General features: G+C 40.6%; 1 long non-coding RNA gene across 2 annotated transcripts in view; it reads right to left on the reverse strand.

Moving 5' to 3' along the window:
* LOC133228118 (uncharacterized) overlaps positions 1-26,814 on the reverse strand; it is a 199,997-nt gene extending 173,183 nt beyond the window's left edge. For both annotated transcript variants that reach the window (XR_009730071.1, XR_009730072.1), the window contains exon 1: positions 25,404-26,814. This is a non-coding gene — a long non-coding RNA (uncharacterized LOC133228118). The remainder of the gene's footprint in view (positions 1-25,403) is intronic.
* Positions 26,815-27,822: the final 1,008 nt, after the last annotated feature.

Consider the following 27,822-nt stretch of genomic DNA (forward strand, 5'->3'; position numbering starts at 1 on the left):
CTCCACGACAATGCCTGACCACACTTCGCATAATCAACGCTTCAAAAGCTGAACCATTTGGGCTACGAAGTTTTGTCTCTTCCACCATATTCACCTGACCTCTTGCCAACCAACTACCACTTCTTCAAGCATCTCGACAACTTTATGCTGAGAAAATGTTTCCACAACCAGCAGGAGGCAGAAAATGCTTTCCAAGAGTTCGCTGAATGCTGAAGCACAGATCTTTATGCTGCAAGAATAAACAAACTTATTTCTTGTTGGTAAAAATATGCTGATTGTAATGGTTCCTATTTTAGTTAATAAAGGTGTATTTGAGTCTAGTTATATTGATTTAAAATTCACTGTCCAAAACTACAATTACATTTGTACCCCCCTAACATTATACCCAGTTTCAGAGTGTATAAATTATAGCAAGATATGAATGACCATGGCATCTGAGCTGTATGTGATCTGGATGGTATAAATTCTGGCATATCCATCTTCAAGAAAAAAAAAAAATACACAGGTCACTGTGTATTTCGTATAGTTGGGCTCCAGCAAGTCCTGAAGACACAGGGAAGTTGCCAAGCACGTTGCTTATGCGTCCTACTCCAGTTGGCCTAGTCCTGCTGCTCTGCCAGCTCTTTTCAACTCTCATGGTAAGAGTATACCAAACAACATTCCTTCTGAACAGTCAAATCACTTTATAGTAAAGGCAAAAGCTAGGGCCCATGGGATTCACTGGTATGATCATATTCCACAGCATTTACATGCACAGATATTAGACAATCAGTCATTAGAGACTTGTTCACAGTGTCCAAAAGGATCCAAAAGTTGAAAAGTTGGAGTGCTACCATGCAAGATACAGTAAATGGTCTGAAATAGAAGCAAATCTATGGAACCTAACAATGGTTTCATTAGTTGAAAGCTGACAGTTTCAGACATCTTCTAATAATGGGTAAAAATGAGGGAAATCATGGTATGGCACTGCTGATTATTTCTGATGAGCCAAAAGACTGGCAGCTACTGCCTGGAGGACAAGAAAAAGAGTACGGCCAGAGGCCATATTATCTTTTGTAGAATCCCCCTGGTATAGTCAAGTCTAGGGGAAGAGTGAATTAATTAACCTACTCTGTGCCAGGCACTGGAGTAGGCATTTGGAATACTGAAGTAAACAAAATGGGCAAGACTAGAATCATCCTGACCCCAAAAAAAAAGACAGAGGCAAGGGATTATCTAAAGAGTTATGCAGAAGTATAGCATCAGCATCCCTCTGTTCTAAGCAATCCAAGATATTTAAACCAGAATATTCTAAGTCTGGACTCTGATCATTTCACTGTTCAAAATCTTAGTAGTCATCTACCAACATACCTCACCTCTGTCACCTACTGAATTAACTGATACCCTCTCACCATGGATGAGCTTTCTGGCATTATGCTCACTACCTCTCTGCCTCTACAGAATGCTATGCCCTTCTCTTCTCCAAAGCACACACCATGTTTTTATGGTTCTGTACCTTTGCTTACCCTGTGCTCTCCATCTGTACTGTTACATCTCTACCCACTAAAATTCCATCCATCAGTTACGACACATCTCCAATGGCACCTCTTACATAATACCTCACAAATCTACTGCCCAAAACATATAATCTCTTCTTCTTTTGAATTTTTTAGAGTATTTCTCATTTCTTCTCTTACATCAGTCATAGTATTCCATATTATAATTATTCATGGACTTCTCTTCCCATTTTAGAATGGAAATAATTTAAATATTTTTCTTTGTGGATCCTAAAGCACCTGGTAGGTATCCCCTCCCAAAATATGACTGAATAAGATTATTGGATGAATTCAGCACATTATGCATCAACTGCTAACACAGGAAATGACACATGTTCTGTGTGAAGAAAAGTTAAATCACCGATGTCCAATGTGACAGATGTGCTCATTGGAAAGCAGCTAGCCTTCTAACATGACTTCTTGTACTAGAGAGGCTGGAAAACTGGGACCTGGGGACACATGTCCGCCAGAGTTTTTGTACTTCCCAGATTCTGTTATATATATATACATATATATGTACTGACTTGGGCTCCTCACATGACCAAGAAAGCAAACACAATCACATTACAGCTGGAACTGGCCAAAGCCTTGTTTGCCTGCCTCCAGCAGTGTCCTCTGCAGACCCACATGCAGCAAGTGTCATGTCCCATTTATTCAAATGGCACTTCTCCTTCTTCCAGTTCAATTTTTTAACTACATTTGGCTGGGATGTTATGTCTGTAGTTTTTCACTATGCAGTTCCTAGAAAAGACACATCATCCAGTTGTTAGAAGGACTCATTAGTTGTTTTCATGGAACCTGAAATGGATTTTTTGATTAAATTTCTTTGACTTATTTATAACATGTCACACTGAAGTATTTTCCCCAGAGAGTAAGGCTTTAATGAATTTTAAATTCTGGGCTTCTTAAGAGATTTTAAATATCCAAAGCAATTAAATGCTTTATAAATTAAATCCTTCCTGTGTAATGTGTCGAGGTTCTATCCATTATTTGAAGATAATTGTTTTATTTGTTTAGCAATACGTTACAGAGCTTTTGTTCTTTGTTGTTCCTGGCTTTCACTAATAATAATGGAACAACAATACAGTATTCTATCATTTTTATTACGCTATATGCCCCCACCTCCTCTTATTTTATATTAAATACAACAGGTAGAAAATAATCACGCCATCAAATCTACTGACAGAAAACCATAGTAATGCATTCATGCCTGACTAGGAAACACCAGTTGTTACCATCCTTCAAAATCAAAAGACATTAATACTGTACTGCAAACACTCAATTTGAAGGGGTCTTAAATTCCTACTGCACCAAATTCTCTCAGCTTCCCAAAGATAGCCAAACCTTCAAGATTCCATCTTAGATTTCTTTCAGTATCAGATCATACATCATACTACTAAGTTATAAAACTCAATGACAGAACACAGGCTTTTATGTCAGTAAAAAGCTTTTGCAAAGTTGTTCATGCAGACTGCTGCTCTGTGGCCTTATTCTGACAAATGTGTCAGGCACACATGCCTGGTATATTTCTCTCTAAAAGCAGTTCCTTAATGGCTCTCTCTGGGGTGCTGAGTTAATTACTAGTTTTAATTTATAGTGCTCTCCATTCAAGAATTACAAAGTCTTCTCCACTCATAAACTTACTGGTAGGATATACTGTTACAGTATTTCCACAGAATATCTTGACAATGTATTAAGCCTTAATGCACATTTGAAAGCCTTAAAAAAAAAAAAACCTGCATACTTTTGTCCCAAACCTGCGACTTCTAGAAATTTATCCTAAGAAAAAAATTACTCTGAAAGATGGCATCATATATGTGCATAATAATGTTAGATGCAACATTGTTAATCATATTAAAAATTAGGAAAAACCTAAATATCTAGCAATAAAAGACTGGCTAAGAAAATGACAGTACATTTCATTATATGGTGGCTACCAAGCATATATTAAATATGTTCTAGAAAAAATATTTGTTAGCATGCGAAAAAGTCACAATGGATTGCTAAAATTGCTAAATGAAAAAAAAAATCACATCACTCAAATACTATTTTGTTCAAATATGTATCAAGAAAAGGGGTGGACTGCTTACAAAGCCAGCACACTTCAGTTCCAACCCCCACTTTGCACCCGCCCTTCTGAAGTCAGGCATATCTTTGTTCAAGAAGAAAGGAACAGCTTCAGTCACTACACTAGACTGGAGGTCACAGGCTATATCCCAGTGATCATCTGGGAGTTCATGAGCCTGCAGACTACCAGACATACTTCCATATCTGCCAGGTCGGCAAACACACACCTTAGACAATCTTCTACAGCATTTAGAGCCTATTTTTGTCGCCTACAAGAAGGGTCTGAATGAGTCACTGCCTAGACAGAAACACCTTCCTAGATTTTATATAGAATGTTGTTGTTGTTGGTTAATCACTAAGTCACGTCTGATTCTGTGCAACTTCATGGACTGCAGCCCACCAGGCTCCTCTGTCCACACAATTCTCTAGGCAAGAATAACGGAGTGGGTTACCATTTCCTTCCCCAGGGGATCTTTCTGACCCAGGGATCAAACCCTTGTCTCCTGCTTGGCAGGAGGATTCTTTACCACTGAGCCACCTGGAAAGCCCATTTCTGTAGAGTATGTTATTTCAAAATTGTTCTCTTATGAAGAAGCAATAAATGAGTGCTCGACCCAAAATGTGGCAGGGGGGAGGATAATCAAACAAAATATTACACAATAATTCGTTATTTTTCTGGATTGTATGACATTGTGGTCGTTTTCAGTTTATAAAATTCGTGATTTCTGTGATTTCCTTTGCCTTTCTATATAAATATTCACTTTTGAACTCAATTTTGTATCTATACTTTTGTATTCCTATCTTAAAGGTCCTCCAAAATGTAAAAGTTTGGATCTCATAAAAGTTCTAGATTCACTCCTGATCTAGAAAAAGTACTGAAAAGACCAAAATACACCGTGGCATTAACAATGAAGAAACCAATCATGTTACGGGGATTCTTATCTTGCTCTGCTTTTCCATGTTTCCTCTACTATGTAATTATACTTTTTTAAAAGACATACAATAGGAAATGTTTAGAGAATTGCAGTCTTTTTTGTATCCTATCATACATCCTATATGTTAACTAACCCCCAGGCTGAATTTAAAATATGATTAAAAAAATAAGCACTACACACATTCTCTCCACCTGGACACATAAGAAGGATGCCTTACATTCGGTTAGCACTCAGTGACTGAGTACAAAACACTGGGGGAAAAACTCCTTAAAAATATAGTCTTTATATTTAATTGAGAGAAATATCTTGCTAATGACATTTTTAACATTGGAAGCTTATTAAATTACCTAAATTAGCCTATGAATTAACCTGCCCATAGAGTAATTAAAAGCTATTCTGGGAAAACATAAAATTGCAACCAACCCAAGAAATTATTAAACACCTCTCACAGATACGAGCCCTTCTTTAGGTATGAAGGAACACAAAATAATTAAACTGAGAGAGTTTTCTCTGTGGAGGTTTATAATTGGAGAAATAAGGATGTACAGTGAGATATGCTATGCTAAGTCACTTCAGTCATGGACGACTCTGTGTGACCCCAGAGACAGCAGCCCACCAGGGTTCCCCGTCCCTGGGATTCTCCAGGCAAGAACACTGGAGTGGGTTGCCATTTCCTTCTCCAAAGCGTGAAAGTGAAGTCGCTCAGTCGTGTCCGACTCTTAGCGACCCCATGGACTGCAGCCTACCAGGCTCCTTCATCCATGGGATTTTCCAGGCAAGAGTACTGGAGTGGGGTGCTAATAACCATTACCACTTGTGTAAAAGTACACGGCAGAAACATCTGAAGAACAAGGGAGTATATATTAAGATTCTGATTAGGTAGCATGAATTTGGATTTAAAGAAGGAAATATATCAATGTGTGTAGTTACCCTGAATGAGGTCTTACAGAATATGGTAAAACAGGACTGGAATAGGCCTTCCAGATTATATAAATGTATTTTTTAAAAACTCAGGGTAAAGGTGAGCATAGCAGGGCTAAGAAACAGGAAGGAGACCAACTTGAAGGAAGCAAATAGTATTTGTAGAGAAGAGCTGGACTGTAAAGAAAGCTGAGCACCGAAGAATTGATGCTTTTGAACGGTGGTGTTGGAGAAGACTCTTGAGAGTCCCTTGGACTGCAAGGAGATCCAACCAGTCCATCTTAAAGGAAATCAGTCCTCTTGTTCATTGGAAGGACTGATGATGAGGCTGAAACCCCAATACTTTGGCCACCTCATGCAAAGAGTTGACTCATTGGAAAAGACCCTGATGCTGGGAGGGATTGGGGGCAGGAGAAGAAGGGGACGACACAGGATGAGATGGCTGGATGGCATCACCAACTCGATGCACATGAGTTTGGGAGTTGGTGATGGACAGGGAGGCCTGGCGTGCTGCGATTCATGGGGTCGAAAAGAGTTGGACACAACTGAGCGACTGAACTGAACTGAACTGAAAGATTCATATGAACTTTTTAAAAGATGACTAGAGAGTGACATTTGAAAAAACTCATCTCTGCTGTGAAATATAAACTAAGAAAGTCAGTGGCCTAAATAAGTTTTAATTGAGGAGATGCTCTTGATTAGAAAAACAAAAATGCAAATTATTGTAATTATTCATCCAAGTCCAGTTTTGTTAACCTAGATTTATTTGCATATTTAACTCTCTCCTGTTGAAATCTGAAAACATGGACATATGTTAAAATATACACATGTATCCTTTATTTATTAGCAAATGTCAATAACTGAACCAGAATAATTTGCATGTTTTGTATAGATATGGATAGATTAAGAAATCAAGTTTCTAAGAATCCATTTCATGGTAACTTGGTGTACTCTGGCCAGGCATAATTCTCAGTAGTGAGAGGGAATTATTTTTCACATGTCCACCAGGTATTCTATTAAATCTTTTTAAAAGAATTATGACAGTTAATTCATTTCCTGGTAGAGAGAGAACATTTTCTCCTCTAGTTTAGGGTTTCAGGAGATAATATGGTATACTAGAGAATTTCAGCCAAAAAAAAAATTCCTGGTTCCGAAATGATGCAGATTTTGAGCCACTTAACTATATGTTCAAATAAAATAGTATGGCTCTTTCATAGGAAAATTTAAAACTGTCAAAGTGGAGTATAAAACATAAGAAAATGAAAATATGACATATGCTGAAAACAGAAATAAGAATATGAAAATAAACAGAATCTTGTTCTTTCATTCCTAAATACAGGAAGACTTATTAGATCAAAGAGCCCATAAGTACTCACAGGCATATTGAGAGTATGAATTTTTTACTATCCTGAATTTCTCTCAGATTCATGAACATCAGTCTTTGTGACCCAAATCTCCCCAAAATAAAGTGATCAGAGGGTACAAAAAGATCAACATTAGAGTTAACAAGAGCCACTTCTAAGTTCGCTGATACCTAGTATCAGGCCCAGGTCAAAGGCACCCGGGGCCTCTCTCACGGGCATATAAATGGCAGGAATGCCACCACCTTCCCTCACTACTCCTATTCTCAAGAGGTTCCCAGGCTGCCAAAATAATGGCCCCAGCCATAATCCTCCCACTGCTCATGACTGGGGTCACGTAGAGGAAACTCATTTGCACTGCAACCTATCACCAACTCTGGATATTCACTCAATTTCTTAAAGAAATGTTTAATGGTGCAAATTTTACTTTACTTGATTTGATTTAGTTTTTACTTCTTATTCAGTCCCTCCTCCTAGGTCACTGGCAAAGCTCCCCTGGGAGGCAGGGCCATTTGCTACTCTGGGTTTACACCATTAACCAGGTATTTACGGCTGGCTGAGCTGGGAAGGAATACAGACAGGCGTCACTTTTCTGCCCCATCCTCAATTTCACATTTTACCTCTACTCACTACTTAGGTATTTATTTGCAATACTAACAGAGGTATGGGCTTCCCTGGTGGCTCAGATGGTAAAGAATTCGCCTGCAATACAGGAGACCTGGGTTCGAGCCCTGTTGGGAAGATCACCTGGAGGACGGCATGGCAACCCACTCCAGTATTCTTGCCTGGAGAATCCCCATGGACAGAGGAGCCTGGTGGGTTGCAGTCCATGGGGTCACAGAGAGTCGGACACGACTGAGCAACTAAGCACAGCAGTGGAGGTATACTCCCAATTTATAGGCAGGAGTTGAGGGTCAAGAAAAGGGGTAAGGAGAGAGCAGGCTGGTGGGGGATGGAGTGGGAGGCATAGTGTCTCTTCCGCAAAAATCCGCCTGGACTATGTTGGAACACCTGGCTTGGTCAATTAGAAGGAGGTGAAGAGGAGCCAGGCTTCAAGAGCTGTGGCCTCGGTGACATCCTGGCTCTTCTGCTTTTCCATCTATAAAATTGCTGTGATGATTAGATCATTATTTTATAGTCTGATAAATAGTAAGCCCTCTGGATAGAAAAATTAGGTCTTCAGAACAAAATTTTTCCTTTGAATTGCCTACTTGGTAAGTTAATGTGAAAATTGAAAAAATATCTTGTAGATCTTCCTATGATATAGAATATTGCCTTTCTAAAGTACATACATAATTGAAAACTGTGTGAACAGTGTCAGAAAATCCTCAGTTCTTGCTCTCCCAAGGCCTAGTTCATAAAAGAGAAAACTTAATTGCTGGTTTCTGCCTAAGGAAAGAAAAGTCCATTGCAAAGTTGAGAAATTTTTGCTTAAAAAGAAAGTGAAAGAAAAAAATATAAGGGGGAAAAAAGGGTATTAGAGAGAAGGCAATGGCAACCCACTTCAGTACTCTTGCCTGGAAAATCCCATGGACAGAGGAGCCTGGTCCAGGCTGCAGTCCATGGGGTCGCTAAGAGTCGGAGACGACTGAGTGACTTCACTTTCACTTTTCACTTTCATGCATTGGAGAAGGAACTGGCAACCCACTCCAGTGTTCTTGCCTGGAGAATCCCAGGGACGGGGGAGCCTGGTGGGCTGCCATCTATGGGGTCGCACAGAGCCGGACACGACTGAAGCGACTTAGCAGCAGCAGAGGCAGCAGCAGAACACTGTTCCCACTATCTCAGATTATCACATGAAGAATCCAAGCAAGCCATTTTGGGGACAGCTCAACTTTTCAACATCAGATCTTGGAGGTCATTAAAAAGTAAACTTCAATAATAAATGATGTTTATTTAGGACAGTATCTACAAAAAAACAAAAACCTTAAAAATGCTTCCAATAGAAGATAATCACAGCCATAACACAATGTAAAAATAGAAGCAATTTCTCAGATTCAGAAAAGAATCTCAAAACTTTAAAAATGGCAACCAGGCCTCAACTTGCAACATATGATCTCTAATGAATAGGAATTTTGTCATTTTCTGACCTCTGTAAAGAGTGAAAAATAAAATCTCTCAGCTACGCAATGAAGGATGATATAGTCTGATTTATTTATATCTAGTTCCACCTAAAGGATCCTGTTATGCTTAAATTTTTCTTCCAAGAGGCATGCATTTAGAATGAAAACAAGTTGTCAGTTTCTCTCCAGCATACCAATTAAAATTTCCACACTTGGTGGGAGAAACGGTGGTTTGAGGCTTGAGGTTGCAGGGAAAATAGGAAAAATTTAAAATCTGACTTTATTTGCTTCATTATCCAAGCATCACACTGGTTAGTCAATTATTATTTTAGTAACTGTCATTATCACAAAGCACTGATTTCTAATAACACCTATCTCACTTATTCATAAATGTATTCTTATCCCTGTTTTAAAGAACATTCTGTTCATTGGAATAGGTTACAGCACTTTGACACAAGACTAGAACCTAATCAACCTAAATTTTTCTCAAGGATAGTCTTAGAAACACACTTAGTAATCAATCCTACAGCATGTAAGCAAATAATAACAGTAAGATAGAAAATGCTACAAGTTACACCATATTCAAGGCATATCAAAAGGTACGAGAAGACCTGCAGTAGAGAACACTTAAGTATTTTTAATCTAGTGCTTGTAAATTTTGTTTTTGCTACAAAACTTTTTTTGCACAGAACATCTATAAACATCTTAAACATCGATCATATTTGGCCAGCCCATTGGGAAATGCTGGATTAGAGAGCAGTAAGGCAGAACGCTGTATAGATGATATTTTAGAGTCCTAGGATGTGACCCATAATTCTTTGATTTATGGTGTTCTAGGACTTTTCAAGAAGGAATGCACTTTTATGTTATTCTGTAATGAACTTTCTGGATCACGACATAAATCTCAGTAACAGTTCATTTGTATTCTACTTTCATTTCAACCAAGCCATTTATTATGCTCACCCTAAGAGCAAAGCGTTTACAACAACCCTGTGTGGGTAGCAATTATTATTTCATTTTACAAATGAGGAAGCTGAGTTCAGAAAGGTTAATTAATTTGTGTAAGATCATGTTGTTATTAAGGGGCAAAAGCAAAGTCTGTTTCAAAAGTCAGTACATTTTTCTAGTACCTTAGAATGCAAAATGAATATGAATATTATTTTTTGAGCACTTGTTATAGAGTCTTCCTGCATTCAGCTCTAAGGATTCCATATTTAGCAAAAATAGACAAGACTCCTGCCATCATGGAGCTGGAGGCCAGAGGGTAAAACCAGCACTAGTCAAGTAATCATGAATATGACCAAGGTACTATGTTAGTGATTCAAGGAAATATAGATTATACATTTCATTGAAGATGTTACCAACTAATCAAGTGCTTTATAAAATGAGAAACTGACTAACAATACATAGTAGTAAATAACAATATAAACTTAAAATACAACTAATCTTCAGTTCAGTTCAGTTGCTCTGTCGTGTCCAACTCTTTGCAACCCCATGGACTGCAGCACGCCAGGCCTCCCTGTCCATAACCAACTCCCGGAGCTGACTCAAACTCATGTCCATCGAGTCAGTGATGCCATCCAACCATCTCATCCTCTGTCATTCCCTTCTCCTTCTGCCTTCAATCTTTCCCTTTTCCAAAGAGTCAGCTCTTCGCATCAGGTGGCCAATTAATATTCAGGACTGATTTCCTTTAGGATTGACTGGTTTGATCTCCTTGCAGTCCAAGGGACTCTCAAGAGGCTTCTCCAACACCACAGTTCAAAAGCATCAATTCTTTGGCACTCAGCTTTCCTCATGGTTCAACTCTCACATCCATACATGACTACTAGAAAAAACCATGGCATTGACTATACAGACCTTTGTCGGCAAAGTAGTGTCTCTGTCTTTTAATATGCTCTCTAGGTTGGTCATAGCTTTTCTTTCAAGGAGCAAGCATCTTTTAATTTCATGGCTGCAATCACCATCTGCAGTGATTTTGGAGTCCAAGAAAATAAAGTCTCTCAGTTTCCGTTGTTTCTCTATCTATTTGCCATGAAGTGATGGGACCAGAGGCCATGATCTTCGTTTTTTGAATGTTGAGTTTTAAGCCAGCTTTTAAGCCAGTTTTAAGCCTCCTCTTTCAAGAGGCTCTTTTTTCTTAAGAGGGGAATATATGACTCCCAGAATCAAAACTGACTGTACGAATAAGAACCTCCAGATATTTATAAGAGCTATAGGGAGAACACTGGACTTTCCAAAGGACATGAGATGGGGGGTGTGACATACTTACCTAAGCCGTTAAGGGTTACTCAGCTAGAGGACACAATAGGTCGGCAGAACAATGAGCCGACCTTTGTTGCTACAGTATGGAGATAAACATATAAAGACACTCATTTATTCATCAACGAATATTTACTGAGTCACAATTACATGTCAGGCACTATGTTGCATTTGGAGCAGACTGTAAAGGGCTTTTTTAAACCAGGACAAAATGTTTAGCCAGCCAAGCAAATTCTCATTCCCGGCTCCACTATTCGGAAGTTGCATGAGGGTGGACAAAGGACACTGTAAGTTTCATTTTCATCATCTATGGACTAGATGCGGCAGGAAAACAGACTTCACTGGAGCTTTTGTGATATTTAAGCCAGAAAGTGTATGGGAACAGCTTTCCACAGTGACTGGAGTATAGTGCAAGCTCAGTAAATAGCAGTGATCAGTAGTCAACAGACGTGAAGAGTCACGGGAGTTTTCTGAGGACAGACAGGACACGACCAATGAATGACTGGAGAAGATTGATTGGCAGTGAGGTTAGAATTGGCTGCAGTAGGGAAGGATGAAGCCATGTGCTCTACCGTACCAGACAGAAGGGCAGGCTGGGTATGGGATGAAAAGAAAGAGAGGGGGTCAGGGGTCATGATCTTCAGAACTACGGGTGAGAAATGTATCAGGGGAGAGTGGATATACAGTACTGAACCTCAGACAATACTGAATGCTTCTTGGTCAAGGACGTTTTCATTGACTGTCAAGCTGTTAAATATTTGAACATGGTGATTTCGCAGCATACCCTGCCCCTCCAATAGCATGGCCCCAGCCCACTGCTTGGTTCAAAATGATTCAAGATTCAACAGTGACCTATGAATAAATGAAAAGCATCACTTTTAAAAATCATATAGGCACTATTACATACGAGCCTTTCTGTGTATTTTCTATTTAACAAATGACACAGCAGAAAAATTCAAAACTGAACTCATCATTTAAAATCCTACAAAACAAATGCTTTAGCATTTCTCCTCATCCCTACTTAACTCCAGAAATGTTTCCCAGGAGCCCCACAAAATGAGCAAGAGTGTTCAGGCGGTTTTACGAATAATGAGTCCTGATTATATTCAGACCCAATGCAAGGCAGGCCGACCAATAACGCCATCAAAGGGACACTTAGGGTGACAGCCAGGCCACGGGGCAGTGTGTTGGAGCACTTGTGTCAGAACTAGGAGGGACTGGAAAGATCACCCATTACAATTCCTCACCCACTCTTCCTGTGGGCCCTTGACCCAACATGTTCAAGGATGCAAAGATCTACCTGAAAAATGCCATGAGGGAGACCACAGATATTTTACGGTTTGAGAAAGTACTGGTTGTTAAGAGTTTCATTTAAATGCTGGGCATCTTAGAACCTGGTGTTCTCACTGCCAATGTCTTCTGAATTCTTTCAAAAGACAACTTCAATTCATTTACAATAGGTAGCAAATGAAGCATTGTATTTTCTGTGGTTCTCTAATTATGTTTCAATTCCAGTACATTCAGCAAACAAATTGTATTTGCAAAACAAAATCCACCATTTACGAAATGGAAATAATAACAAAAATGAAGAAGAATGAAAGAAATATAGTAAGAGACAAAGGGGTAAGAGTAGCTGAAGAAAAGCACTTCCTAAAAACAAATACTGGTAACTTTTAAAAACACATAGGATTTCCATTAACAGCATATAGGAGATTGAAAGCCACGGGCCATAAAACATCTGGAAATGCTAGATAAGAGAGTTTAAACACTTTTAAATGCATTGCTGAGCTTGTAAGAAAGTAACAAATCTCCAGATGCCATAAATAAAGTCATGAATATAAAAGCCAGCCCAGCAGCTGCCTATTTCCAGTAAACTTGAACTTTCAGTTTTAGGAGGTGGCTCTTTGCATACAAATAGTAAATTAATAAAGATAAGAGAACGAAATCACAAAAATGGCAACACAAATCAAAGCAGACTTCTCAGTTATGTGCAAACAAATAAGAAAACATAGATGAAATGAATTGCTTTCTAGAAGAGTCAAAAGCAGTAAGATAATTTTTATTCTCTGATACGAACAGTCAACTCATTTGGAAAAGACCCTGATGCTGGGAAAGACTGAGGGCAGGAGAAGGGGGCGACAGAGGATGAGATGGTTGAATGGCATCATCAAAACAATGGACATGAATTTGAACAAACTCGAGGAGATGGTGAACAACTGAGAAGCCTGGTGAGTTGTAGTCCACGGGGTCACAGAGTCGCACATGACTTAGCTACTGAACAACAACAACAATTTTCATTAGATTAAGGATAAGTCTTGGCTTGTTAACTATCGCCACAACTGACTAGCAGAGTTCTCAACCTACTAAGCAAGGCAATTAACCAAAAGAAAGAAAGAAGTCAGGCTCCCTGACTACACATGCGCAGAAGGGCTCCTTGGAGGTCAAAAGGAAAAGGGCGTCACCTCATAGTAAGTGAGGTGGACTACCCATAGGCCTCATCACTAGAATCCATCTTGGCTAAGAGATACGTGTGCACATATGGGAGGACCCTGAGATAAACCAAATACGGACTCACAATCAGGCAAAGCAAGATGACTGGCCAAAGGAAACCAGAAGAAAAGCCCCATAAATGTGATTCAAAGTGTCATAAGGGCATGACTCTCTCTGAGTCTCCCCATGTGTCTATGCATACATACTCTTTTCCTCCTAATAAACACTTTCTTGTTTCACTACTTTCCATCTCTCTGTGGAAACCCATTTCTATACAGCTCACAGGCCGGGGTCTCGCCACTGACCACGGCCCCTGGTGGTCAGGTGGCTCACTGCTCTCCCTGCCTCTGCCCGACCTTGACCTCTGGCCGAGAACCTTGCTTCAAGCCGATTCAGGCCAAAGTCACCAGAGATCAGTAACATGTATATTTTTTTCAAGATGAGATCATTATAAACCTGGAAAATCCAAGAGAATTCACTAGAAAACTATTATACTGCAAAAATATAAGAATTCAGAAAGGGGATGGAGTTCAAAATTAATTCAAACAATAGGTAAAACCACTAGGCACACACTAGAGGAGAAGACACTCAAAATAGTATCAAAAATATCAAATATCTAAAAATAAACTTAGTCCAAGTATGCAAACTTTCTATGCAGAAATATTTTAAATATGACTGAGAGATACATTAGACCTTGGTAAGTGGGAAAACATACAATGCTATTATTAGATAGGAAAATTCATTGTTACCAAGATGCCAGTTTTCCTTTAATAAATGTTTATTAGCATTGCAACTATTTATAAAACAAAATGGGAGTTATTTTTTATATAAGCAAGCTGATTCCAAAGTTCCCATGGGGAGGAAAAAAACAAAAAAAATTCTGAAAAAATTTAAAGAGAAATGATGACTAGACACAGTAGGCCCACCAGACATTGAAGTCTATTTTAAAGGTACAATAATCAGTGGATCAGAACAAAGGATCCAAAAATAGGGGCAAATTCACTGCGGTCTTTGTGTCATTCTATTCCCGAAAACAATGATTGATTACTGGATACATTTATTATTCAATAAATACTGCTGTATCAACAGGGGAGCCATATAGGGAAAACTACTTCATTCCTCTTCCATTCTTTGCTCATGCTCAGTCATGTCTGATTCTGTGACCCCATGGACTGTAGCCTGCCAGGCTCCTCTGTCCAGAGGATTTTTCAGACATGAATACTGGAGTGGTTTGCCATTTCCTCCTCCAGGGAATATTCCTGACCCAGGGATGGAACCCACTTCTCCTACAGCTCCTAAATCAGCAGGCAGATTCTTCACCACTGAGCCACCTGCAAAGCCATTTTATTCTTTATATCCAAGTAAATATCAGATGGAGCAAGGATTTAAAACATTTTTTAAATAAGTAGAAAAGAAAACCATAAACCATTAGCAAATACCAAGGGAAAAAAATATTTTTTATTTCATCTTAAGGTATAAAAGGCCTTTCTAAGTTCGGCCAACAGATGTGAAGAACTAATTCATTGCAAAAGACCCTGATGCTGAGAAAGACTGAAGGCAGGAGGAGAAGGGGATGATAGAGGATGAGATGGTTGGATGGCATCACCAACTCAATGGACATGAGTTTGAGCAAGCTCCGGGAGTTGGTGACGGACAGGGTGGCCTGGCGTGCTGCGGTCCATGGGATCGCAAACAGTCAGACACAACTGAGCCACTGAACTGAACTGAACTATGACACAAGATCCAAAAGACAAAGAGAAAAGACTAACAATTTCAAACACATAGAGAAAATAAATGTCTTCATTGCAAAAAACAGAAACAAATATTTACAGCAATATGTCATTAACCATTAATATATAATGAATTCCTATTAAGACCAACAGATCAACAGAAAAAAATGATCAGAAGATATAGATGATTCACAGTATAACAGAAATGGCTGTCAACATTTTAAAAGATATTGAACTTCACACATAATAAAAGAAATTCTAAATAAAACTATAAGATACCTGGCATTTTCTTATGTATCACCTTATTAAACAGAACTCCAAAAATCAAAAAGTCTGATACTTTTTGGTAAGGGTAGGGATAAACAGCCCCTTATCTCTTCACTGGTGTGAAACTAGCGCTACTTTGCATTGTTAGTCTGTCAGCGTCTACCAAATGCTAAAAAGCATGGTTCCTTTGTCCTAAGAACTCGACATCTACAAATAAGTCCTCCAGAAGTGCTCCAACATGTACTCAACGTTGCAAGTGCAAAGCTATTCACTCAGCAAGAACAAAAGACTGTTTAAGGCTGCAGACAACCCATTGATGCGGACTGGGTAAATACACCTTGGTACATATGTGTGTTTATGTGTGTGTATGTGTGTGCGTGCTCAGTCGTGTCCAACTTATTTGTGACCCCATGGACTGTAGTCCACCAGGCTCAAGACATATATATATATAACACATCAAAAAATAGCCACCACAACCACCACATTGAAACTGTACAATCTCCAATATAAATTCTTTGTTTAAAAAAAGAAAAACTGTATTGTATACTATGAAAAGAAGACTATGTATATAATTATATATCTGTAAATATAGACTTTCTCTCTAGAAGGACATATAATAAAACTGATTGCAGATGACTCAGATAGAAAATTGGGTTACTGGTAAAGAAGGATAAGTACCAAATTTGTTTTATATTGTATCTCTCTTTGAGCCATCTAAATTATGAACCACACCCATGCATTAGTTATTCATAATTTATTTAACTTATCTAAGTAATATACATGGATCACTTTCTCAAAAAAATAACTAAATTTTTTTTTGGTTGATTTACTGTGCTATCTCAGCCTGATAACTTGTACAATTTGAAGAAGCATGTGAAAGGGTTGGGTTTTTTCCCAAGAAAACACAAGCAGTATAATCTTTTTTAACAGAAGAGGTTTATTTTCGCTTGAGTCATTTATAAAAACATACTAATATAGATGGGCTTCCCAGGTGGCTCTAGTGGTAAAGAACCTGCCTGTCAATGCAAAAGACATAAGAGACACAGGTTTGAACCCTGGGTCTGGAAGGGCCCCTGGAGGAGGGCATGGCAACCCATTCCAGTACTGTTGCCTAGAGAGTCCCATGGATAGGTGGGTTACAGTCCATGGGGTCACAAAGAGTTAGACATTAACTGAGGTGAGGCAATGGCACCCCACTCCGGTACTCTTGCTGGGAAAATCCCATGGACAGAAGAGCCTGGTCTAGGGCTGCAGTCCATGAGGTCGCTAAGAGTCAGAGACAACTGAGTGACTTCACTTTCACTTTTCACTTTCATGCATTGAAGAAGGAAATGGCAACCCACTCCAGTGTTCTTGCCTGGAGAATCCCAGGGACGGGGGAGCCTGGTGGGCTGCCATCTATGGGGTCACACAGAGTCGGACATGACTAAAGTGACTTAACAGCAGCAGCAGCACCCAGCATGCTGGCATACACCAATATAGACAAAATTTGGAGAGTAAAATGCTACATGAAGAAAATGCATCCATTTGCTTTGACATTAAAACTACATTAATAATTTGGGTATAATTTTCAACATTTATTCTAATAAGTTTCTTAAGAGTTTAGCAAATCATTATTTAGCAAATTATTTTAATTTAGCTGCTTTTCAGTTCAGTTCAGTCGCTCAGTCGTGTCCAACTCTTAGAGACCCCATGAATCGCAGCACGCCAGGCCTCCCTGTCCATCGTCAACTCCCAGAGTTCACTCAGACTCACATCCATCAAGTCAGTGATGCCATCCAGCCATCTCATCCTCTGTCATCACTTTCTCCTCTTGCCCCCAATCCCTCCCAGCATCAGAGTCTTTTCCAATGAGTCAACTCTTTGCATGAGGTGGCTACAAAACCAAAAAAAGTGGTTGTCTGAGGAAGCCTTACAAATAGCTGAGAAAAGAAGTGAAGCGAAAGGCAAAGGAGAAAAGGAAAGATATACCCATTTGAATGCAGAGTTCCAAAGAATAGCAAGGAGAGACAAGAAAACCTTCCTCAGTGATCAGTGCAAAGAAATAGAGGAAAACAATAGAATGAGAAAGACTAGAGATCTCTTCAAGAAAATTAGAGATACCAAGGGAACATTTCACGCAAAGATGGGCACAATAAAGGACAGAAATTGTATGGACCTAACAAAAGCAGAAGATATTGAGAAGAGGTAGCAAGAATACACAGAAGAACTATACAAAAAAGATCTTAATGATCCAGATAACCATGATGGTGTGATCACTCACCTAAAGTCAGACATCCTGGAGTCCAAAGTCAAGTGGGCCTTAGGAAGCATCATTATGAACAAAGCTAGTGGAGGTGATGGAATTCCAATTGAGCTATTCAAGTCCTAAAAGATGATGCTGTGAAAGTGCTGCACTCAATATGCCAGCAAATTTGGAAAACTCAGCAGTGGCCACAGGGCTGGAAAAGATCAGTGTTAATTCCAATCCCAAAGAAAGGAAATGCCAAAGAATGTTTAAACTACCGCACAATTGCATTCATCTCACATGCTAGGAAAGTAATGTTCAAAATCTCCAAGCCAGGCTTCAACAGTACATGAGCCAAGAACATCCAGATACTCAAGATGGATTTAGAAAAGACAGAAGAACCAGAGATCAAATGGCCAACATCTGCTGGATCACAGAAAAAGCAAGAGAATTCCAGAAAAACATCTACTTCTGCTTTGTTGACTATGCCAAAGCCTTTGACTGTGTGGATCACAACCAACTGTGGAAATACGAGACCTGTGGAAATATGAGACCACCTTACCTGCCTCGTGAGAAATTTGTATGCAGGTCAAGAAGCAACAGTTAGAACTGGACATGGAACAATAGACTGGTTCCAAATTGGAAAAGGAGTACATAAAGGCTATATACTGTTATCCTGCTTATTTAACTTATATGCAAAGTACATCATGAGAAATGCCAGACTGGATGAAGCACAAGCTGGAATCAAGATTGCCGGGAGAACTATCAATAACCTCAGATATGCAGATGACACCACCCTTATGGCAGAAAGTGAAGAAGAACTAAACAGCCTCTTGATGAAAGTGAAAGAGGAGAGTCAAACAGTTGGTTAAAACTAAGACCATGGCATCTGGTCCCATCACTTTTTGGCAAATATATGGGGAAACAATGGAAACAGTGACAGCCTTTATTTTCTTGGGCTCAAAAATCACTGCAGATGGTAAGTGCTGCCATGAAATTAAAAGACGCTTGCTCCTTAGAAGAAAAGTTATGACCAACCTAGACAGCATATGAAAAAGCAGAGACATTACTTTGTGGACAAAGGTTCGTCTAGTCAAAGCTATGGCTTTTCCAGTAGTCATGTATGGATGTGAGAGTTGGACAATAAAGAAAGCTGAGCGCTGAAGAATTGATGCTTTTGAACTGTGGTGTTGGAGAAGACTCTTGAGAGTCCCTTGGACTGCAAGGAAATCAAACCAGTCAGTCCTAAAGGAAATCAGTCCTGAATATTCATTGGAAGGACTGACACTGAAGCTGAAGCTCCAATACTTTGGCCACCTGATGTGAAGAGCTGACTCTTTGGAAGACTCTGATGCTGGGAAAGACTGAAGGCAGGAGCAGAAGGGGATGACAGAGGATGAGATGGTTGGATGGCATCACCAATTCAAAGGACGTGAGTTTGAGCAAGCTCTGGGAGTTGGTGATGGACAGGGAAGTGTGGGGTGCTGCAGTCCATGGAGTTGTAAAGTGTCCAACACAACTGAGCGACTGAACTGACTGACCAAAAAATATTGTAGATCTTTTAAAATTATACATTAAAAGAGGAATATGTATTATTCCACTCAACTTCCATAAAGATGTTTTATATCTCAATTCTAAGATGATCATAATCATCTACATAATGATAGTTTTAGTAGCAAAAGCTTGATTTTTTTAATATATTGATAAATGCCTAAGAATAGGCATTTATAGAGATAATACAATTTTAGAGAATGTGATAACAATTACTTTAATATATGACAATTCTTAAAGTGCACTATATAAGGAGTGAACATTAATATATAATTAAAATGTTAAGATAGTGTTCGAGGGTTCTACTAATGAAAGGAAAGTTTTAGGAAGAAAAACACAGCTGTGTAACTATTTCCCAAACAATCCTTAAGAATGTCAAAGTAAGTAACCAAGAATTCAGAATATTAACCTATTAACTGACACATGCACAATGAGCATCTCTTTTGAGTTCAGTATTATGTCAAAGTCATAGCTATAAAAACCATGTAACCAAGTGTGAGACACACAAACACACACACACCTATATCACATAATAGAAAGAAAGAAGAAAGAAAGTTAGTCGCACATTCGTGTCCAACTCTTTGTGATCCCACGGACTGTAGCCCACTAGGCTTCTCTGTCCATGGAATTCTCCAGGCAAGAGTACTGGGATGGGTTGCCATTTCCTTCTCCAGGGTACTTCCCAACCCAGGGATCGAACCCAGGTCTCCTGCATTGCAGGCAGATTCTTTTATCAACTGAGCCACTAGGGAAATACATATATAGTACGAGAGACTTTATGAGTAGGGACTGAATGGGGTATGCTATAGATTCAAAACAAGAGACCAGAAAAGAGGGAGCTCATATAACCTGCAAAGGCGTCCAGGATTCATCAACATGCAATAAATAGGGAGGATTTTTTTTTTAATTAAAAAGTTTAACCTAGATAAAAGACATAAAGAATGAGGTTTATGGGCCAAGGCAGAAATCAACTTTTCCTATGTGTATGTTGGAAAATAGGAAGCACAGCAAGATAAGCAGACAGAGGGCAGGCTACAGGGATTTCCGAAGCTCAACAAATCAAGGAATCTTCCCAAGATCACAGAGCCAGTGAGGGCCTAAGCCAGGATGCAGCCCACCAGAACTGCTGAATTACTTGTTCTTACCCCCTCCAGCGTCAGATATATTTTACAAAATTTGCAGTTAGGAAAAAATTGTTTCCAACACAAACAACTATTTTGGTGGGTTAATGGTTCTATCACCATGAAAACCTTTTCTTCAATTCTCTGCCCATATTATGGATCTTCTCTATCACACTTTCATCCAGCCAATTCCTACTGGGCAAGAAATCCTTTGTCACTTCCTCATCTTTGCTGGGTGCTGCTTCATCTAGACAACATGCCCTCCCTCTTCTTGGTTTCTGAACGAATTCTAACTTCCCTTCAATGATAAACTCTCCGAACGTTCTGTTGCCTATCTCACTTCCTCTAAATCCACACCAATGTCGGCTTTCTCTGAATCTTTCTAGTGTTTACAACTTACACCACATAACTGAGCTCTTAATTATATATTATTTTGTATTGTTTCTAATGTTTGTATCTCTCTGATTTATAGTATCTTACTGAAAATATCATATATACAGGAATCACATTGTATTTTTTTCCTGTGTTTGCCATAACTCTAGATAGGTATTATTTACCTTTATTACTCTTTCCCCTTTGCTTCAGTACAGTTTTACTTGAATGGTTCCACAGGTCAGATATACTGACGGCTAACAGGGGCAGTGGCTTCCTGATCCTCTCCTGGGAGAACCGAATAGGACATGAAACTAAGAACATCTTGTAAATTTCCAAGTCCGTTAACCTTTTCAAAATGATCTCACTGGACATGTTAGATAATACAGAGAGCGAAAATAACAAAGACTTTTTTTCCCCCTGCTCATTTTTCTGTTTGAACCACAGAGAAATGAATTATGGGTTCTAAAATCTGAAATGTTCAATTCAGCCACTTCAGAAAAATAAGCAAATTAAAATGCAATGTTTATTTTAAAATTTGCTCCTAGTAGCATCCAAAATTTAAAATCAAGATGAGTCACAAGTTTTATCTTTATGTTTAATTCAAGGACCAGAAAGAGTCAAAGGTCAATAAGAGTTGAGCTGCTACAAACTGATATGCAAAACTGCATCTCCCTGGCAGTTCATAACACTCCTTCAAGCAAAAGAGTCTCAGGGTTACTCAATTAGCAATGGCTTAATCTGCTAGAGAAGGGATGGGCTACCCACTCTAGTACTTTGGGGCTTCCCTTGTGGCTCAGCTGGTAAAGGATCTGCTTGCAATGCCGGAGACCTAGGTTTGATCCCTGGTTGGGAAGATCCCCTGGAGAAGGGAGAGGCTACCCACTCTAGTATTCTGGCCTAGAGAACTCCATGGACAGTCCATGCGGTCGCAAAGAGTCAGACATGACTGAGCAACTTTCACTTTCACTTCAATCTGATAGTTGAAGTGTTAGAATCTAAGAGATTTCATTAGGAAAAGCATTGGCTAAAGTGATAAGATCAAATTGCCAGCATCCGCTGGATCATGGAAAAAGCAAGAGAGTTCCAGAAAAACATCTATTTCTGTTTTATTGACTATGCCAAAGCCTTTGACTGTGTGGATCACAATACACTGTGGAAAATTCTGAAAGAGATGGGAATACCAGACCACCTGACCTGCCTCTTGAGAAACCTGTGTGCAGGTCAAGAAGCAACAGTTAGAACTGGACATGGAACAACAGACTGGTTTCAAATAGGAAAAGGAGTACGTCAAGGCTGTATATTGTCACCCTGCTTATTTAACTTCTATGCAGAGTACATCATGAGAAATGCTGGACTGGAAGAAGCACAAGCTGGAATCAAGATTGCCGGGAAAAATATCAATAACCTCAGATATGCAGATGACACCACCTTTATGGCAGAAAGTGAAGAGGAACTAAAAAGCCTCTTGATGAAAGTGAAAGAGGAGAGTGAAAAAGTTGGCTTAAAGCTCAACATTCAGAAAACAAAGATCATGGCATCTGGTCCCATCACTTCATGGGAAATAGATGGGGAAACACTGGAAACAGTGTCAGACTTCATTTTTTTGGGATCCCAAATCACTGCAGATGGTGATTGCAGCCATGAAATTAAAAGACACTTACTCGTTGGAAGGAAAGTTATGACCAATCTAGATAGCATATTCAAAAGCAGAGACATTACTTTGCCAACAAAAGTCTGTCTAGTCAAGGCTGTGGTTTTTCCAGTAGTCATGCATGGATGTGAGAGTTGGACTGTGAAGAACGCTGAGCGCTGAAGAATTGATGCTTTTGAACTGTGGTGTTGGATAAGACTCTTGAGAGTCCCCTGGACTGCAAGGAGATCCAACCAGTCCATTCTAAAGGAGATCAGCCCTGGAAGGAATGATGCTAAAGCTGAAACTCCAGTACTTTGGCCACCTCATGTGAAGAGTTGACTCATTGGAAAAGACTCTGATGCTGGGAGGGATTGGGGGCAGGAGGAGAAGGGAATGACAGAGGATGAGATGGCTGGATGGCATCACTGACTCGATGGACGTTGAGTCTGAGTGAACTCCGGGAGTTGGTGATGGACAAGGAGGCCTGGCGTGCTGCAATTCATGGGGTCGCAAAGAGTCAGATATGACTGAGTGACTGAACTGAACTGAAAGTGATAACTATTGCCATTCTTGCAAAATGATTGGTGAAGTATCTTTCTATTTTACCTTGTAAAAATCCTTGGACATACACAAGAATGGGGTAAGACAATTTAAAAGAAGGTTTTATAATGCTAACAGGTGCTTCCTTAACTCCTCCACTTAAGATTGACAGTTAATAAAAAAAAAAAAAAAAAGATTGACAGTTAATATACTCCTAAGAGGACATATCAGGGGCTTCCCTGATAGCTCAGTTGGTAAAGAATCCACCTGCAATGAGGGACACCTGGGTTTGATCCCTGGGTTTGGAAGATCCCCTAGAGAAGGGAAAGGCTACCCACTCCAGTATTCTGGCATGGAGAATTCCATGGACTGTGTAGTCCATGGGGTCTCAAAGAGTCAGACACAACTGAGCCATTTTCACAAGAGGACATAAATTCTACATTTGATTCTCAGATGATAATTTGACATGTCAGGAGATACAGGTATCTCCTGTGTGCTATATAAGAGCATTTACCTCATCACCTCCCATGGTATCTCTGAGCCATACAGATGGACCAGACTCAGGCACTTTTCAGGCTGCAAGGAAAGGGGAGGTATGCTAAACAGAGCCCAAAGGTGAGGAGAAGAGACTGAGTTGGGGGAGGCCTAGATGGTTAGAATTCGCAGGGTCAAGACCAGGAGAGGAGGCACTATGCGGAGAGAGGGCACCTGAACCCCGCAGACCCTGCAGGCTGAGCACTGGTTGGCACACGTGTGTAAGGTTAAGCAAAGAACTAACAGAAAGGAGCAGAATAATTTCCAAAGATCACACAAAGCTGTGAATAGTTCCTATTCCCGCCAACTTTTAGGGAGCAAAAAAACTCAGCACCAAAGTGGTGGAAGGACTGTTCGGGGAACTGCTACCTTTCATAAGAGGCCTCATGCCGCCATCTGACTTTAAAACTATGTGCTTATACAGCTTTGATTAAAAAAAAAAAAATGTTTAAAAACATGTATTTGAGCTTCACTATTCACAATAGCCAAAAGGTGGAATCAGCCCAAATGTTCACCAACAAATGTGTAAATAAACGAACCTTGGTAGAAGCACACAATGAAATATTATTAAGCCATAAAAAAGAATGAAGGGATAATTGTGGTGTCACATCACCAAGGTGGAGACATAGCCTGATCCTGAATTTCCCTCCTTCCACAGACAAATTTATAGCTATGCACAGAGCAGTTCTCTCTGAGCGAAATCCATCAACTAGTTGAGTGACCCCTCCATTTCAGATGACAAAAAAATTATCCACATTGAAGCAGGTGAAAAAGGCTAAAAACCATCTCACCATAAACCCCACCTCCAGCCCTACCTCTGCAATCAGGAGTGAAACTCCAAAGTCCAGCTTCTCCCTAAGGAGTGAAGGGCTTGGACTACAAATATAGCACTTCAACTTTTAAGGTTGCCACCCAAAGGTTCCCAAATCATCTACCTCTGAGAGCCAATGGAGCTTGCACCAGTCTCACAGGACTATAGCAAACATAGAGCAGTTTTTAAATGGGTGTGCAAGTATTTCTCAAAGCTATCCCCCAGGTTCAGCCCAGGGGAAACAGACAAAAACCCCCATCTCCCAGATTTTTCTAGAAGGAATCTGAGTGCATACGTCACTAGCAGACATGGAAAAATGTAAAGTCTCTATTCCCCCCCACCTCAAAAAAAATCTGTTTGAAACTAATAAATGCAGTGAAGTTGTAGGATAGAAAATCAATATATAAAAATCAGTCACATTTTTAAAACATTAACAACAAACTATGGGAAAGAAACTCAGTAAACAATCTCATTTACAAACAGCATCAAAAATAAAATAATTGGGAATAAATTCAACTAAGGAAGTGAAAGATCTATACACTGAAAACTATAAAGCACTGACAAAAGAAATGGAAGAAGACACAAATAAAAGAAAAGATACTTAGTGCTCATGGATGGGGAGAATTAATGCTGCTAAAATGTCCATAGTACTGAAAGTGATCTACAGATTCAGTTCAATCCTTAGCAAAGTTCCAGTAGAATTTTTCGCAGAAACAGAGCAAACAATCCTACTACTAGCATGGAACCACAAATTACCCCAAATGGATAAAACGATCTTGAAAAAGAAGAACAATGCTAGAGGCATCACAGGACCTGATTTCAAAAGACGTTACAAAGTTCCAGTAACCCAAATAGTACTATTAGCATAGATCAGTGAAACATAATAGAGAGCCCAGAAATAAACCCACAGATACATGGGCAATTAATTTTTGACAAGGCATTATATTACTTATATGTGAATCTTAAACACTCAAACTCACAAGGGCACTGGACGATGCCCAGGCGTGCTGACCCAGTGGCTTCTCAGAGTTCAGGACGGTGAGTTGGGGTCCTTGCACAGGCTCGGCTGCATTTTCTGGCCACACAAGTTCTGAACGGACCGGTGCCTCCTTAAGCCGCAGGTCGGGAAGCACGCAGTGACTGATGGGAGCAGAGAAGGCTCTGCACCGCCCCCTGACGCGCCGAGGGGCGGTGCCCGTCAGGGCCACGCCCCCAGGCCCGAGTGGGCCTGCCTTTCTCGGATATCCCGGAAGCCAGAAGCCAGGGAAGTCTGTGTGGGTTCTGAGGTGTGGCTTTGTCCTGGAGTCTTCACCCCGTGACGTGGTGGTGAGTGTGGTGATGGTAGTCTTGGCAGCTCAGACCCAGAAACCACCTTCCTCTTTCGTCATCCTCCCCTGGAGCTGTGACGCCTTCCTGCGCCCCCTGCCTGCCAGCCTTGCGGTGGGGTGACCCTAGCACAGGCTGTCGGTGCTTCTTGTAGTGGTCTTAGGTTCCCAGAAGAGCCAAAGCGTCTTATTTGGCCGTAATTGGGGAAAGAAGAGATGGCAGTGACTTTTGCCTGTCCCGAAGGCCTCAAGCCTTGGGCTGAATAGCAGCACCCCGCTGGGCCGTCTAGTGCCAACCCACCTCTTTGGCACCTGTTCATGGGCTGCTGTCAACGGGGTCTCGGTGGAGTCACCTTTGGTGGTAGAAGACCTTCCCGCAGTTTGGAGTCTCCGCTCCTATCTCTCTGTGCCTGTGGCGCTGGGCCTGCTGGTGGTGACCCTGTGGAGGCAGCTGGCCAGGACAAAGGCCTGAGTGGGTCCCCATCCAGCTGCTGCCTTTCATGGTCTCCTGCTGCTGTTGTGGTGACTATCGGCTGTATCCAGAGGCCCTAGGGCCTCGGCTGCGGGTGGGAGCCCCCGGAGCGATGGTGGAGGCCTACCTCTGCGGGAGCCATCCAGCCAAGCGGCCGGCCTCACCCCCAGCCCATACCCTGTGGGCTTTCAGTTCAGTTCAGTTCAGTCTCTGAGTCGTGTCTAACTCTTTGTGACCCCATGGACTGCAGCATGCCAGGCCTTCCTATACATCACCAATTCCCAGAGCTTGCTCAAACTCATGTCCATTGAGTCGGTGATGCCATCCAACCATCTCATCCTCTGTCATCCCCTTCTCCTCCCACCTTCAATCTTTCCCAGCATCAGGGTCTTCAGCTGCTCTCTACTGGTCCTACCCACCTCCTGGCCACCACCAACGCTCTGATCAAGGGTATGTTGGTGTTGTGCAGAGCTAGTTCTGCTCGCTCTGTGGGTGCCTGGCCTAGGATTTGGTACTTCTCGGCTGTGCCACCAACTCCCTCACCTGCTTCCTGACCACCAATGTTCTACTCAGGTCTCTCTATACTGGACATGCTCTTTGGGGCCTACCTAATGGCGCTGGCAATCCTGAGCCCCTGCCTGTCCCCTGGTAGGCACCTCTTCCGGGTTGGCCCTTGTGTGGTGTTGTGGATTCTGTGTCTGGGCATGTTCCATGCGAAGGCAGCTGGCCAGCTCCTGGCTGCACTGGGAGGTTAGGAGGGGTGGGGGGGGAACAGGGAGCATTTTTATTACAAAGAAAAAAATCAGACTCACAGAAACAGAATAGAATGGTGGTTGCCAGGTATTTTCATTATTTCAATGAAGAGATTGGTGAAGAGTACAAACATTGTTAGAAAGTGAATAAGTTCTGTGGGTCTAACATATAGCGTGGTGATTATAGTCGATTCGACTGTACTGTGTATTTTAAATTTGCTAAGATAATAGATCTTAAGTGTTCTCACATGCACACAGACAAAAAATAAATATATAACATGATGAGAGTGATGGATACGTTACCTTGATTGTGGGAATCCTTTTATGATGTATATGGATATGAAATCATCATGCTCTACCCTTTAAATATATTTCAGTTTTGTCAATTATACCTCAGTAAAGCTGAGAACTAAGATCATGGCATCTGGTCCCATCACTTCATGGGAAATAGATGGGGAAACAGTGGACACAGTGTCAGACTTTATCTTTTTGGGCTCCAAAATCACTGCAGATGGTGGTTCCAGCCATGAAATTAAAAGACACTTACTCCTTGGAAGGAAAGTTATGACCAACCTAGATAGCATATTCAAAAGCAGAGACATTACTTTGCCAACAAAGGTCTGTGTGGTCAAGGCTATGGTTTTTCCAGTAGTCATGCATGGATGTGAGAGTTGGACTGTGAAGAACGCTGAGCACTGAAGAATTGATGCCTTTGAACTGTGGTGTTGGAGAAGACTCTTGAGAGTACCTCAGACTGCAAGGAGATCCAACCAGTCCATTCTAAAGGAGATCAGTCCTGGGTGTTCACTGGAAGGACTGATGCTAAAGCTGCAACTCCAATACTTTGGCC

Source organism: Bos javanicus, chromosome 16 (assembly GCF_032452875.1).
Source record: "Bos javanicus breed banteng chromosome 16, ARS-OSU_banteng_1.0, whole genome shotgun sequence".
Taxonomy (NCBI): domain Eukaryota; kingdom Metazoa; phylum Chordata; class Mammalia; order Artiodactyla; family Bovidae; genus Bos; species Bos javanicus.